Source organism: Dendropsophus ebraccatus, chromosome 3 (genome assembly GCF_027789765.1).
Source record: "Dendropsophus ebraccatus isolate aDenEbr1 chromosome 3, aDenEbr1.pat, whole genome shotgun sequence".
NCBI classification, from domain to species: domain Eukaryota; kingdom Metazoa; phylum Chordata; class Amphibia; order Anura; family Hylidae; genus Dendropsophus; species Dendropsophus ebraccatus.
Window position 1 is genome coordinate 175,279,289 of NC_091456.1, and position 16,517 is coordinate 175,295,805.

Below are 16,517 nucleotides of genomic sequence, written 5' to 3' on the forward strand. Positions count from 1 at the left end.
TATGGACAGAAACACCACAGAGCAGGGCAGCACAGCCTGGAGGAGGGGAGTCTGATGTTAGCTCTATGAGGTACACAGGGAGCTGCTGTCAGTATATACAGTGAGTACACTTACTAATACTGTACACTGAGCAATTTTACTATAAAGTGATCAACCCCTTTAATTAATATGTAAGTTAAGTGGTTTGCCTTTAAATTGAATATTTAACAAAAACGCAGTGCTGTGGATGAAGCTAAGGGACCTTTTACACATGCCCGTTGATGGCAATAAGTGTTGCTAGAAACACTTATTCGGCCGTTAGTTGGCCCGCATAAATGGAGCGTGATAACGCCCGTCGGCTGATGGCACCTTTTAAGCAGCTCTAGGGGCCCTATTAAGCTGGCGGGTTTTTCACATGACATATTTACTAAGGGCAATAGGACACATTAAAGGAGTACTCCAGCAAAAATCTTTTTCTTTCAAAGCCACTGGTTTCAGAAAGTTAAATGGATTTGTAATTTACTTCTATTTAAAAAATCTCCAGTCTTCCAGTACTTATCAGCTGCTATACGTCCTGCAGGAAGTGGTGTATTCTTTCCAATCTTACACAGTGATCTCTGTCCACTACAGTGAACGATTAACGGTGATTTTAGGGTCAGATCTAAATCAACGATCAACGACACATGAATGATTTTTCAATTGTTGGCTGCAATTACACAAGACAATCGTCCTGTCTAATAGGGTCCTAAGTTTATGGCTCTTTGGGGTGTCTCACCCTGAATCCATGCATACCTTTGTTTTGTAATTAACCCTTCTGGTACTGAGATATTCAAAATAGCCTTAGAAGCCCACAGGGCATTCCCCCGAGCTGCAAAAACCATCTCATTCACTTGTTAGCAATGTCTCTGGGCTGTTTGTAACCTCATCCTAGACACACTGCTAACAAGTGAATGGGAGAAGTTGGCTGGGTTTTGCACCCAAGGAGAAAAATCTCAAGTCTTCTAGTACATATCAACTGCTGTATGTCCTGCAGGAAATTGTGTATTTTTCCAGTCTGGAGAGCAGGAGAAGTTTTCTATGGGAATTTGCTCCTGCTCTGGACAGTTCCTGACATGGACAGAGGTGGCAGCAGAGAACACAGTGCCAGACTGGAAAGAATACACCACTTCCTGCAGTACATACAGCAGCTGATAAGTACTGGAAGACTGGAGATTTTGTTATAGAATTAAATTACAAAAGAATTTTTTATTTGTGTACAACCCCTTTAAGGCTAACTTGCATATGACCTAAAAGTGTGGCACCTTAGCACTGTAAGGATTAACTATCAAAACAAAAGGTATGTATAGACTCAGAATCCCTATGGAGCCATGGTCTTAGTTTACACATCAAATCCTGCAGACGGTTGGCTTTATTGAATAAAAACAAAATCACTTTAAAACATTGTGATGGTTTGAGAGTAAACCTAAAAAATTGTGATGGATGGATTTAACGTTTACCTTCAGGGATAGGTTTATGAGTGCCAGTAATTCTGCATTTGTTTACTAATCGTTCAGTGTAATTCCACATCATTCCATCATTTGCTGGGATCAGATGGAGTAAACATCGTAGTAATTGTGGGGTCCTACCACGGGAGTTACTATAATATACACCCTTCGCAAAGCCTGTACCTATTGTACTTATGTGGTGATGAAAGTAATGATAGAGCTTCGCCACTAGATGTCGCTGTATTAGATATTTGTATTCAGATGCTGCATGGGTCTTTCATGTTGGACATTGTAGAGGAAGGACGCAAGCTAGACAGCTCTCTACAGAGGTCCTCTCTGGGCCCTGGCCCTCTGCCAGGTCCCAGTACCCTCAAGGTTCAGTCTTAGGGTGGTATTACACGAAGCGATTATCGTTCGAATAATCGTTCAATCGGTCGTATTTGAACGATTATCTTTAAGTGTAATAGTAGACAACGATTAAACGACGAACGATTGGTCGTTGGTCGTTTAATAGGTTTTGGATCTATTTTTATTGTTTGTCTTTTACACATCGTTCGCACATCGTTCGTTTGAATAAGATGTCGTTAGCCGTTCCCTGTTCATTCGCAAATTGAAAGGGGAGTGTTCTTGAATTTTGTTGCTCCAATATAACCGATAATCTTTCCGTGTAGTAAAACGAACGATTATTAGGCAACCGCTATTGCGATCGTTGGAGATCGTTTATCGTTAATCGTTAATTGAAAAAAATCGCTTCGTGTAATACCACCCTTAGCTAGAGCCCCGTATGGGTAGGAAGCAAGACGCAGCTCACAGTTTCTTCTCAATAACACTACACAGCACTATGCAGTGTTAAACTCCTTTCAAGAGAAAACAAGTTAGAGTCGACCTCAACCCACGCCGTGGACTAGGAGAGTCACAGAGCAGGACAGTATCCACACACAGCAGTAAGCTAGGAACTGATACAGATAGAGCAAAGTTGCAGTACGCCTAGAAACTATCTTGCAGCGCGGTTGTCAGCAGGGTACCCTCAGCTTTCCGCTCATCCCAGGCAACAAGGTCTGGGCCTTGTGTCACCCTCTAGGACAGTTCAGCCAAATATAGTGGGCATAAGGTGGTGTGAAGACTAACAAGAGATCAATACACAGGCACAAGTGTTCACAGGCACATTCTTCTACCTCATCCTCCAACATCCCGGCAGAGCACAGTACTACTTGGGTTGAGACTCTCAAGACATCCTTCTCTCTGCTACTCTGCTTCTTTGTATCACTCAGTATGCTACTCAGCCAGTGCGACTGTATTCTCCACAACATTCCTGTCGCAGATTCGGTTGCTGTACTGTCAAGTCTTATCAAGAGAAACGTCAAACCTTGTAACCTGCTGCATGCACGTACTTTTCTAGTAAAACGGGTTTATTTATGATAAAGAGACTGACCCTTCATCTCACACTAACACAGCATACACCAAACCCTTGGGACACTTCCCCTTTCTATGGGTTGTAGTTCTGATAGTCCGGGAGGGTCACTACACCGCTCTGGCCATCTGTGATCACACTCTCCCAAGGAACCCTGTAGCAGCCCGGTAGGACACTGACCACAGGGGAACAAGGTACAACCGGCCTTGTAAAATAAGAGCAGGCGTGCCCCTACACCTGGGTGCCCAACCAGCACTGGCGTCACAAAGTAACACCTCAAGGTCCGGCTGTATCTCGGCCAATCACCACCGGAGTGGCGACACACTTCACCACCTAGCAAGTGACCAGCCGATCCTCCAACCCAACATCACCGGGGGCTCACATTGTAACTAATGGTACGTTTACACAGAGATTTATCTGGCAGATTTTTGCAGCCAAAGCCAGGAATGGATTTGAAAAAAAAGGAGAAACCTCAGTCTTTCCTTTATGACTTGTTCTCTGTTTATAGCCTGTTCCTGGCTTTGGCTTCAGAAATCTGTCAAATAAACATCTCTGTGTAAACAGACCCTGACGACTATTGTTCTGTGTAATATGGGTCACGGTTTTAAGTTAGTGAATACAAGGCAACGATTAGCTGACATGAACGATGTCGGCTGATCGTTGCAGTCCTTTGTCTTTCAACATGTTGAAAGACAACGACTAATGTAACAATGATTTGCTGCCGTCGCTCCGCGGAATAGGAAGAGCTATCTGCTATGGGCTGCCCGGACGATCTAGCTCCCTGCGCCCCCATACCCCCCCCCCCCCCCACACTGTACTCACCCACTCGCTGCCAAAGCGTGTAATAGCGGCAGCAGCGAGCAAGGTACAAGGAGCAAATAAGCGCTGACAGCGCTCGTTTGCTCCTCTCAGTCGCCCCGTGTAATAGGGGCTTTATATTGGTGCATAGTGCCAAGGAGGAAAGTAGGAGAACCCTTCATCCTCAGCACCCCGTGTGCCATAGGGACATATCAGTAGGTTAGATTTGTCTAACCTGCTGATAGTTCCTCTTTAAAGAGAGAAGGCAGTCATGTGATTGATGGACACATTGAGCTTTGACTCTCTGTACTGACCAGAATTCCTGTGTTTAGTCTGTTTTTTCAACCAGCACAAGTCAGAAAATCTGCCTTCAAGAGACTGGACCTGGATTTCTGGTAAGTATAGCTTGATACCAACAAAAAATAATCAATGTATATTGCAAACTTGCTTTACATCACATTTACTGTTAATTTAGATTTTGAAAGTTATAACGACACTGACACTACGTCACTGTCTTTTTTGGCACTAGTGTATAACTGTAAAAAACAAAACAAAAACAAAAAACAAAAAAAGAAACAGCTGTAATTTATAATAATTAAATACAGATGTTATTTTACCTAGTTTTTTTGGTCAGTTTAAAATCCCAGCCGTGTTTTTGAGTTTGTCACTTATCATCTGGTGCTTTTTGGTAGGGGGCAATTGATATTTTTTTTTTAAAGCACACAGCAGCGTGTCCATTTACTTTTAAGGGGTTATCCAGGCCTAAACAGCACTACTCCTGTCCTCAGTTTGGGTGTGGGGTATTGCAGCTCAGTTCCATTGAAGAGCCGGAGCTGGATTGTAGTACCACACACAACCTGAGGACAGGGATGGTGCTGTTTTTCTGAGAAAGTAGCTTTGTTTTTTCTAATCCTGATAACCCTTTAACGGTCCTGAACAGAGTCAGCCAGTGAGCACATTCAGGCCACGTTCTTATATTTTGCTGTACTCAATGGCCAGATCTGCTGGACTGCCGAGTACCCTGCTGGAAGTGGCCCAAATCTGTTATGCACTGAAAGCCGTAAAGCAATGTACCCCAATTAGCTGCTGCAAAATTAAACCAATACTGGATCTCAGGCCCTCAGCCATTACCCTAATGCCCAAGTGTTCAGTCTACTCTTGTTCTCAGGCCCAAGGTCTGCCTCCAGCTTTAGATCTGGTCACAGTTAACTATTTACGGCCCCATTTGCAGTGATTGTTGTCTGTAATAACAATGCTGTGACCTGCACCGAAAACATTTCTAGTGTGATAAAATCCTGATAAGAAAACAAGTAGACACAAGCCAATACCTGAGCGACCGTCTGTGGGCGGCCGTGTGACCTGATCCCTACCTAACAAAATAGGGAGGGATCTGCCCCCAGGCCCCAGATCCACACAGGCCGAGGCAATGTATTCACCATGTCTGACTATAACAAGACTGAACAGTCACTATATATCCCATACATTCATTACATATAGAAGTCCTTGTGTCACCACTCGGGTCGTTTTTCCACAGGACATTGATCAAAACTACAACCCCCATCATGCCTGGACAGCCAAAGCTAAAGCTTTGGCTGTCCAGGCATGATGGGAGTTGTAGTTTTGCAACAGCTGGAGAGCCAAGGTTCCCTACCCCTGCTGTAATCCATCCCCAAACTGTTCATGAACATGTCGCACAGATATGACTGAAGGGCCACATCACTCCCGAAAAACTACAATGTGTCATCGGCCCAGTGAACGGTCTATAAAAATGTCTCCATGGATGAATAAAAATATAGCAGGACACTGTAGCCAGGAATGTCTGATATTTGTACAGTATGGTACAGTACATCCTAATGACAACACATGGGTACACGGAGGCGCCGAGCCCAGAACACTGGCATTTATACATGCAGGTTATGTACAATAAAATAAAATACTGCTATGAATTATATAACCGTGTTATTGTGATGTATACCCATGAAAGACGCCTGTAATTACATATATACAGGATATATATTTAGTACATGTGAACTTTACAACATAGCCTATGCACTTGCAGTTTTCTTTATCTATACAATGTGTATATAAGCCTATCCCCATCTATACAATACATTTGCCTCCACACAAAAATGTAAGCCTACCCCTCCCACCTATACAATATATCAGCCTACTCACCCCAATCTATACAATATATCAGCCTACTCCCACCTATACAATATATCAGCCTACCCCTCCCATCTATACAATATATCAGCCTACTCCCCCCATCTATACAATATATCAGCCTACTCCCCCCATCTACACAATATATCAGCCTACTCCCCCCATCTACACAATATATCAGCCTACTCCCCCCATCTACACAATATATCAGCCTACTCCCCCCATCTACAGAGAATATCAGCCTACTCCCCCCATCTATACAATATATCAGCCTACTCCCCCATCTACAGAGAATATCAGCCTACTCCCCCCATCTATACAATATATCAGCCTACTCCCCCCATCTACAGAGAATATCAGCCTACTCCCCCCATCTATACAATATATTTAAGTGATAATCGGCTAGTGTAAACACCGAGACTAGGGATGGTCCGAACCTGACGAGGTTCGGGTTCGTATGAACCCGAACGCTCGGCAGCAGATTCCCGCTGTCTGCCCGCTCCGTGGAGCGGGCGGATATAGCAGGAGGAACACCTGGAAAACTGGGATACAGCCTATGGCTGTATCCCAGTTTTCCAGGCAGTCCTCCCGCTGCACGGAGCGGGCAGACAGCGGGAATCATTACCGAGGATTCGGGTTCGTCGCTTGATCAGTCTCGGTTCGGACCATCTCTAACCGAGACTGATCAAGCGACGAGCGAAAACTCGTTCACTGGGATCTTTCAACATGTTCTCAAATCGTCGTTCGCTAAAAATTCGCGGATCGCTTCGTGTAAAGTCTTTCAACGGTTCCCCCTATGTGTGAGATGGGCTTAAGAGATCTTAAAAACGATCGCAATAACAATTTTTCTAACAAATTTTCTATTGATTTTTCTAACGATTTATTCGTCTAAACGCTGATCGTTCTATAAAACCAAATTGCTGCTCCGAAATCGTTATACGTTCGATTGGGCGAATTATCGCTTCGTGTAAAAGCAGCACTAGCCATATACACACATATACAAACAGCTGCTGATCATTGTATCCACACCTGAACTGTATACACTACACCTAGCTATATACCTATATATACACTGTATGCACACCTCAGCTGTACACTACACCTAGCTATATACCACATATACACACACCTGAGCTCTACACTACACCTAGCTATATACCCATATATACACTGTATCCACACCTGAGCTGTACACTACACCTAGCTATATACCCATATATACACTGTATCCACACCTCAGCTGTACACTACACCTAGCTATATACCACATATACACACACACCTGAGCTGTACACTACACCTAGCTATATACCCATATATACACTGTATCCACACCTCAGCTGTACACTACACCTAGCTATATACCCATATATACACTGTATCCACACCTCAGCTGTACACTACACCTAGCTATATACCCATATATACACTGTATCCACACCTCAGCTGTACACTACACCTAGCTATATACCCATATATACACTGTATCCACACAGCTGCTGATCGTTACAATGTATCAGTCTACTTCCAGTGAAGCCATACCTGAGCTGTACAAGGTATCTAATCTCCATCCACATAACTAATGATTGTTACAATGTATCCACACAGCTGCTGATCGGTACAATGTATCTAATCTCCATCCACACAACTCCTGATTGCTACAATGTATCAGCCTACTCCCAGTCCACATCTCAGCTGTACAATGTATCCAATCTCCATCCACACAACTCCAGCTTGCAGACTGCAGAGGGCAGGTAGGTGTGAGCCCCCAGGGACCCTCCATGCTCCCACTCACCTGTTCCTGTGCTCCCTCCTTGGGGTGGTCTCCTGCAGGGTTAGGTGGGCTCCTCCAGTGCTGGATCCCAGAGCTGCTGTGTACACCTGGAGCTCAGTCCATCCTTCCTAATGGCTTCCTGCCTCTTGTGTCACACACCTGACAAACAAGTTTGACAACTTTTAGCTGCTGCCTGTTGTTAGGTGCATGCAAATGTTCACACACAAGGTGCTCACCTCTAGGGGGGGAGGAGGGAAATGATGCATGGAGGGTCCTGGGAGGGTCCTGGCCCAGGTCATGTGACCTCAGGTAAGGGGAAGCCTGGGGTCCCTGGTGATCAGCCCTCCTCCATCCCCAGTGACCACAGCCCTGCCTCCTCCTCCCCCTCCTCCTGCTATTTGAATGTATGTGCTCAGGTTACAGAATTACTCAGTCAAATAAAAGGGAGACAAATAGGAATTGTAGGCAAAACCCTGAGAATACATAGCACCTACACACCATGGATGTATACACAGTGCTATCTCACACTGATTGCTGATCCATATCTGCAGGGTCCCATCCAGGGTCATTGGGCCAAATGGAGACATCTGATCAATCTAATCAATGGCGGTATTATAACAGGAGACTATAGACCCTGAAACCACCCGCCAGATGGACGACTGACCGGACACCCACCAGATTCTACAAATTGATCACCATCAATGGTCAATGTAAAATGAAGCCCCCGATAGCCGATCTTTGACAAAATATATGATCGTAACATTGAATATAGATTACGATTGACATTAGTCTGAAGGATCCGAGATGGTCGATGTTTTGTTTTTTTTAATTAAAAAACTTGACCAATGTAATGGTGGACAATCAGGACCAAGGCAGGACACAGGGTCACATGACCGAAAATCCCTGGGTCACTGAGGTCAGTAAATGGGATTGCACAAGTGGCCACGACAATGATCGCCCATATTATAGCTGAACCGACAGCCTCATAGTGTTTAAAGGGGTACTCCAGCAAAAACCTTTTTATTCAAATGAACTGGATTTAGAAAGTTGTATAGATTTATAATTTACTTCTATTTAAAAATCTCAAGTTTTCTCATACTTATCAGCTGCTGTATGTCCTGCAAACATTGGTGTTTTATTTCCAGTCTGACACAGTGCTCTCTGCTGCCACCTCTGTCCGTAACTGTCCAGAGCAGGAGCAAATCCCCATAGAAAACCTCTCCTGCTGTGGACAGTTCCTGACATGGAGGCAGCAGAGAGCACTGTGCCAGACCGTAATAAAAACACCAATTTCTGCAGGACATACAGCAGCTGATAAATATGGGAAGGCTTGACATTTTTAAACAGAAGTAAATTACAAATCTATATTACTTTCTGAAACCAGTTGATTTGAAAGCAAAAGATTTTCGCCGGAGTACCCCTTTAATGATGTTTTCCGCTTTTAGGCCATAAGACTTATGATCAGGTAGACTTACAGCCATAATGATGATGCAGAAATGTGGCCATGTAATGCTCTGCCATTCAGGAGCTGGGAAAAGCTGGGTAGCAGCCCATGGAGGGATGGACTTTTTAGGGAGCTTTCTTAGAAGGAATAAATGGGTTCACATTGAGTTTCTTTTGCATTATACTGTGTAATTCACTGCTATTCATCTAGTTACCTGCAGCATGGGTTAAAACTACAAAATAAAATATACATATTCTTGAATAAAGTTTTTTTTTTTTTTTTACATGGGCCCTCTACAGCCACCGGTGGCTGTGTTGGGAACTGCAGGGCTGATTGGATTTGCAGCGCATCTACACACTGAAAAAGTCAATGCAGAACATGACCTGAAGGGTTGACTTTAAATTGTACCTGTTGTTTAATTTTTTTCTTTTTCTTTTTGCAGAAATCAATAGTACAGGTGATTTTAAGAAACTTTGTAATTGGGTTTATTAGCCGAAAAATTTATTTTTATCATGAAAAAGCAGTTTGAAGCTCTTCCCCCTGTCTTCATGGTTGTCTATGGAAAGGGGAGGGGTGGAGGGAGATGAGGCACCAAAACAGGACAACAAAGAGTTAATTTACAGCTACATCACCAGGCTATCTCCTCTGAAGTCAGCACTGACCTCTCTGACCTCTGAATACCGCCTTTCACAAAGCTCCCACTATGTAATCCTTTGTTCTTTGCTCTCTGCTGCCGACTAATCTCCCTCCTCCCCCCCTCCCCTCTCCATAGGTTACACAGGGCTCGACTGATGTAAAACAGTAGAGATTTCTTGATAATGAGCAGTAAATGAGAGAGAGGAGGGGGGGGGACCTGGGGAAAGGCTTTTTGAATGCAGATAATGGCATATTTGCCTAATAAACCGAATTACAAAGTTTCTTAAAAACGCCTGTACTATTGATTTCTGCAAAAAAAAACAACACAAAGAAAAAAACAACAACACGACAGTGACCCTTCAAGGCTATGTTCACACAATATTTCCTGCACCATGTTAATATTTTGTGCAGTATAATACAGTATATACAGTGAATGAAGGCGGAAGTTGACAGCGCCATACATTGTGTAGTGGTCATGCTCGGTTACTGCAGCTTAGTTCCCACTGAAGTATCCCAGCAGTACTGCTGGATGTGGACCACGGAATGTTGGCCTCTTGCCCACTAGATCATCTGGAACGTGGATTATGGTTTAAGATTCGCTCACTAGGTCAGCAGACACCGGGCACAGTCCATACCCACTGAGTCACTGATTAGAAGGAAATAGATTACATTGTATACATTGTGTGTTGTCACCATTTGATATCAGATATGGAGTTATATTTGTCACTCATTATGTACATCACAATTTATCTAAGCTGGGTTCATATGTTACTTAATGTCTATAGGGATGTAAAACAATGCTTTACCTGGCACCATTGTTCTCCCTCCTGAGATTTGTTTAAACCTGTAACAACCAATCAGGTTCCAACTCTTATTCATCAACATTTTTTAAAAATGATAGAGGACGATACTTGCATATGCATAAAGAATTGAGATCAATAGTAAATCGGTATATAGTAAACTCTTAAAAGGGAACTATCAGTGGGTTAGACGAATCTAATCTGCTGATAGCCCCCTATTGCGCACGAGGCGCAGAGGAGAAAGGTATGTCTCTTACCTTCCTCCTCGGTGCGGTTCCCAAGTTGTTAGCAGTGTAATCCTTGGTCTGGAGCACCATTAAAAGTACTGCCCTGCCCCAAGTGCGCTAGCAGTCCCACCCGTTCCATTGATTATCATTAGAAGGAGCGGGCTGGCTTGTGCTCTGGGAGCGGGGCAGTGCTCCTAAGGGTGCTCCGGACTGAGGATCACACTGCTAACAAAACCAGAGGAGGAAGGTAAGAGACATAGCTTCCTTCTCTGCGCCCCTTGCGCAATAGGTGGCTATCAGCAGGTTACATTAGTCTAACCTGCTAATAGCTCCCCTTTAAGCTCCCCCTAGTGGTGGTTGCATTGCATGTAGTAAAAGCTCAAAGTGTCACTTTTTTTTTTTTGCAGAAATCAATAGTCCAGGCGATTTTAAGAAACGATAGAACTGGGTTTATTAGGCAAATATGCCATTATCTGCATTCAAAAAGCCTTTCCCCAGGTCCCCTCCGTCCTCTCTCTCATCCACTGCTCATTATCAGGAAATCTCGACTCTTTTACATCAGTCGAGCCCTGTGAAACCTATGGAGAGGGGAGGGGGAGGAGGGAGATTAGTCGCCAGCAAAGAACAAAGGATTACACAGCTGGACCTGTGTGAAAGCCTGTATTCAGAGGTCAAAGAGGTCAGTGCTGACTTCAGAGGAGATAGCCCAGTGATGTAGCTGTAAATTAACTTTTTGTTGTCCTGTTTTGGTGCCTCATCTCCCTCAACCCCTCCCCTCTCCATAGACAACCATGAAGACAGGGGGGAGAGCTTCAAACTGCTTTTTCATGACAAAATAGCATTTTTCGCCTAATTAAACCAATTACAAAGTTTCCTAAAATTGCCTGTACTATTGATTTCTGAAAAAAAAAATTTTTTAAACAACAGGTACACTTTAAATCTCTAACTCCTTAGTGACCAAGCCCATTTAGGTCTTATTGCCCGAACCTTTTTTTTCATCATTACATTCTAAAAACTCTAACCTTTTTTTCATCAAAAAGAGATCCTTCAGCGGGCTTCAGCTGCCAAGGAAACCCATTGGTACTTGGCAATTGTGTCGCTGGACTGCTGATGGGGTATGAGAGACCAGTTACATGCCATGATCATGATAGGTATGGGTAATCACTATGAGGATAGAGGGGTTTTATGAGCAAAACAAATTAAAGCTGAAGGGTTTTAAATCAACTGGTGTAAGAAAGTTATATTGATTTGTAAATTACTTCTATTCAAAAATTTCAAGTATTCCAGTACTTATCAGCTGCAGGAAGTGGTGTATTCTTTCCAGTATGATACAGTGCTCTCTGCTACCACCTCTGTCCATGTCAGGAACTGTCCAGAGCAGGAGAGGTTTTCTATGGGGATTTGCTGCTGCTCTGGACAGTTCCTGACATGGACAGAGGTGGCAGCAGAGGGCACTGTGTCAGACTAGAAAAAAAATACACCACTTCCTGCAGGACATACAGCAGCTGATAAGTACTGGAAGACTGGAGTTTTTTAAATAGAAGTAAATTACAAATCTATATAACTTTCTGACACCAGTTGATTTAAACACATCCAGCATTAATATATATATATATATATATATATATATATATATATATATATATATATATGTGTGTGTGTGTTTTGGCCCCTGAATGTTTACAACTCTCCTTTTTAATTATGTTTCAGGCCCCAGCAGAATCCTTAATTCCCGGCCCGATTGCAGATTCCATTGCATATTGCAGGACGGTTAATACATTTAAAGTGACTCAATAAAATTGCAGGATTAGCTATTAACTCGCTTACTTGCTTGTTAACCAGGAAAAAGCTCTTAAGCGACCCCTGAGCCTGTAATATAGAAAACTCCGGTCTGGCCTCCACCAACTATGAGCTGTCCGGACATGCTGGGACCTGTAGTTTTACAACAGCTGGAGAGCTGACAGAGAGAGGGCTGTGTGGTTTTATTATGCTGCAATGCTTATAACAATAGAATAAGTGAACCTATTGTGGTGCAGCACTGACGGGAATAGACGGAAATCACCCAGCACTGTATAGTAGTTTTTTTCCATATGGAAAATCAAAATATGGCCGTTTTACAGAAGTTTTATATTTTTCCCTATTGAATTTGTGGTGACTGCCCCGCTGTTGAGCAGGGACGGACGGCCGTTCACTTGCCAGAGGGCTAAGTGTGACAATGGTTAAGTGTGAGTTACTTAATACTGCATACCTCCCAACTTTTGCAAAGAGCAAAGAGGGACATGTGCGCCGCGGTCCCCATAGCCACGCCCCCATAGTAACCCTCCATAGCCACGCCCCTACAGTCACCACATGCTGCTGACTGAATAGTGCCCTATACAGTATCCAATCCCCCCAAAAATGCCCTATATAGTATCCAATGCCCCATATAGTGCCCCACATAGTATCCAATCCCCCATTATAGTGCCCCACATAGTAGCCAATGCCCCCATATAGTGCCCCACATAGTAGCCAATCCCCCACATAGTGCCCCACATAGTAGCCAATCCCCCACATAGTGCCCCACATAGTATCCAATGCCCCATATAGTGCCCCACATAGTAGCCAATGCCCCCATATAGTGCCCCACATAGTAGCCTGTGCCCCCATATAGTGCCCCACATAGTAGCCAATCCCCATATAGTGCCCCACATAGTAGCCAATGCCCCCATATAGTGCCCCACATAGTAGCCAATCCCCCATATAGTGCCCCACATAGTAGCCTATGCCCCCATATAGTGCCCCACATAGTAGCCAATCCCCCCATATAGTGCCCCACATAGTAGCCAATCCCCATATAGTGCCCCACATAGTAGCCAATCCCCATATAGTGCCCCACATAGTAGCCAATGCCCCCATATATGCCCCACATAGTAGCCAATGCCCCCATAAAGTGCCCCACATAGTAGCCAATGCCTCATATAGCGCCCCACATAGTAGCCAATCCCCCCATATAGTGCCCCACATAGTAGCCAATCCCCATATAGTGCCCCACATAGTAGCCAATCCCCATATAGTGCCCCGCATAGTAGCCAGTCCCCCCATATAGTGCCCCACATAGTAGCCAATCCCTCCATATAGTGCCCCACATAGTAGCCAATCCCCCATAGAGTGCCCCACATAGTAGCCAATGCCCCCATATAGTGCCCACATAGTAGCCAATGCCCCATATAGTGCCCAAATAGTAGCCAATGCCCCCATATATGCCCCACATAGTAGCCAATCCCCCATAGAGTGCCCCACATAGTAGCCTTTGCCCCCATATAGTGCCCCACATAGTAGCCAATGCCCCCCATATAGTGCCCCACATAGTAGCCAATGCCCCCAAATATGCCCCACATAGTATCCAATGCCCCATATAGTGCCCCACATAGTATCCAATCCCCCATTATAGTGCCTCACATAGTAGCCAATGCCCCCATATAGTGCCCCACATAGTAGCCAATACCCCACATAGTGCCCCACATAGTAGCCAATGCCCCCATACAGTGCCCTACATATTATCCAATCCCCATATAGTGCCCTCCATAGTAGCCAATGCCCCCATATATGCCCCACATAGTAGCCAATGCCCCCATATAACGCCCCACATAGTAGCCAATCCCCCCATATATTGCCCCACAGAGTAGCCAATCCCCCCATATAGTGCCCCACAGAGTAGCCAATTCCCCCCATAAGTGTGGCCCCAGCTAAAAAAACAATAAACCAGTAACTCACCTGTCCGCCGGTCCTAGCAGCTCCTCTCCCGTCAGAGCGCGCACTCCCGTCATCCTCCGGGGCGGGCAGCGGGGTATACAGTCACTGACTGTGCCGGAAGTGAGTCATGATAGAGGCTGCAGGTCACTTCCGGCACAGTCAGTGTCTGTATACCCCGCTGCCCGCCTCGGAGGATGACGGGAGTGCGCGCTCTGCCGGGAGAGGAGCTGCTGGGACCGGAGGACAGGTGAGTTACTGGTTTATTGTTTTTTTTAGCTGGGGACACACATAATGCGGGACACGGGGGGCCGTTCCGGAACCGCGGGACAGCACCCCGAAAACCCCGCGGAATCCGGGACAGTTGGGAGGTATGATACTGTAAAGTTCAGATCTGTACTGAGAGCAGAAGGAGTGATACAGCTGTGCTGACTGAGTTGCATGATGAGAGGTAGAAGAGAGGATCAGAAGAGCAGAAGGAGGATGTTGAGAGAGTCCCAACCCAAGTAGTACTGTGCTCTGCCGGAACTTCAGAGGTAGAAATAGAAGAATACTTGAGAGTAGAGAGAATACTTGTGCCTGTGTTTTGACTCTTTGGTCTTTGCACCGCCTATTGCCCACCAGTGTCGAGCGACCCATCCTAGAGGGTGACACAAGCCCCAGACCTTGTTACCTGTGATGAGTAGAATGCTTAGGGTTCCCTGCTGACACCTGCGCTGCAAGATAGAGTTCATAGGCTTCTAGCAACTTAGCTCTATCCGGATCAGTTACTTTACTTTTTATGGATACTGTCCTGCGTGGGTTAGGATGATCCCTGACTTGTCCTCTTTAGTGGAAGCTTAACACTGCATAGTGTTGAGTAGAGTTACTTGAGGGAAAACTGTGGGGAGCGTCCTACCTCTACAGAGTCTAAAGGCAAGAGCCTCTACACTTTCTTTACCCATGTGACTTCCTTCCTACAGGGCATGTAAGGTGTGCTGTGAGTGGGTGAGGAGTGCGTATGCAAAAGCAAAGAGAGAGATGATAGGTGAGAAGAAGAAAGAACTCCCATTGGTGTACAGAACCATGTGGTACATAAGCAAACAATAACTCTTTTGCTCCTACAGCTGTGCAATATCTCTACAGGCTTTTACAAAGGGTGTAACCAATAGCAGCACCCATGGTGGGACACCACAAATTTATTGGGAAATTAATTGACATTTTATATGTAGAGATGAACACAACTCTAGCATCTCCGAGTTCAATCGTGCAGCATTTGACTGGCTGGAGAAGTTGGATGCAGCTCTAGGGAATCCTGAAAAACATGGATACAACCTATGGCTTATGGCTGTATGCGTATTTTCCAGGCAGCCTTAGGGCTGCACCCAACTTCTTCAGCCACCGGTAATTAAATGCCAAACGATCGGACACAGGGAGGCTAGAGTTGCGCTCATCTCTCTTTTCATTGTGATTATTACAGCCATAAAAAGTACCTTGAAAATAAAAAGGCAGTTTTATGTTTTAAAAATGGCTTATTTCTCAGTAGTGCAGGGCATGTAACAAGGAGCTACGTTTCAGTCTCTTCCCACGTCCATTTTTTCAAGCTTTTGGAGTATGAAGACGCCTCTGGGAGTCCTTCAGTAGTCACCGTTCCAGAAACTATTGACACATCCAAGAGATGATTCTGGAAGAAGATAGACGAGGCTCTCAACAGTGTTGGGTCTATAAATCATGATCATCTGGATGCCTGCCAAATCGGTCGCAAAATGTTTAATAGCGATTTGTCACCCAGAACATCCTGTGTTCATTCAATGTTCAGAGAATATTAAAGCGACTCTGTACCCACAATCTGTCCCCCCAAACCACTTGTACCTTCGGATAGCTGCTTTTAATCCAAAATCTGTCCTGGGGTCCGTTCGGCAGGGGATGCAGTTATTGTCATAAAAACAACTTTTAATCCGGCAGCGCTGTGTCTAATGGCCGGGGCTTACATTTGTATATGCATTAGGCTGGCACCACCTCTCCGTCCTTCCTCCCCACCCTCCTCATCATTAGGAATGATCCAGGAACATTTACTGCTGTTTGAGCTTTGC

At 44.8% G+C, this 16,517-nt stretch overlaps 1 protein-coding gene and 1 long non-coding RNA gene across 4 annotated transcripts in view; one reads left to right on the forward strand and one right to left on the reverse strand.

The window, feature by feature from the left end:
- LOC138786289 (phospholipid-transporting ATPase IC-like) overlaps positions 1-7,772 on the reverse strand; it is a 46,530-nt gene extending 38,758 nt beyond the window's left edge. The window contains exon 1 of the mRNA XM_069963176.1: positions 7,631-7,772. The gene's annotated coding sequence lies outside the window, so the exon portion shown is untranslated. The remainder of the gene's footprint in view (positions 1-7,630) is intronic.
- LOC138786290 (uncharacterized) overlaps positions 1-16,517 on the forward strand; it is a 75,217-nt gene that overhangs the window by 43,862 nt on the left and 14,838 nt on the right. The window contains exons 4-5 of one of the 3 annotated variants that reach the window (XR_011362212.1): positions 4,005-4,067; positions 12,427-12,588. The exons of the other annotated variants lie outside the window; for them this stretch is intronic. This is a non-coding gene — a long non-coding RNA (uncharacterized lncRNA). Of the gene's footprint in view, positions 1-4,004; positions 4,068-12,426; positions 12,589-16,517 lie in introns of those variants that run through there. 3 annotated transcript variants of the gene reach the window in all.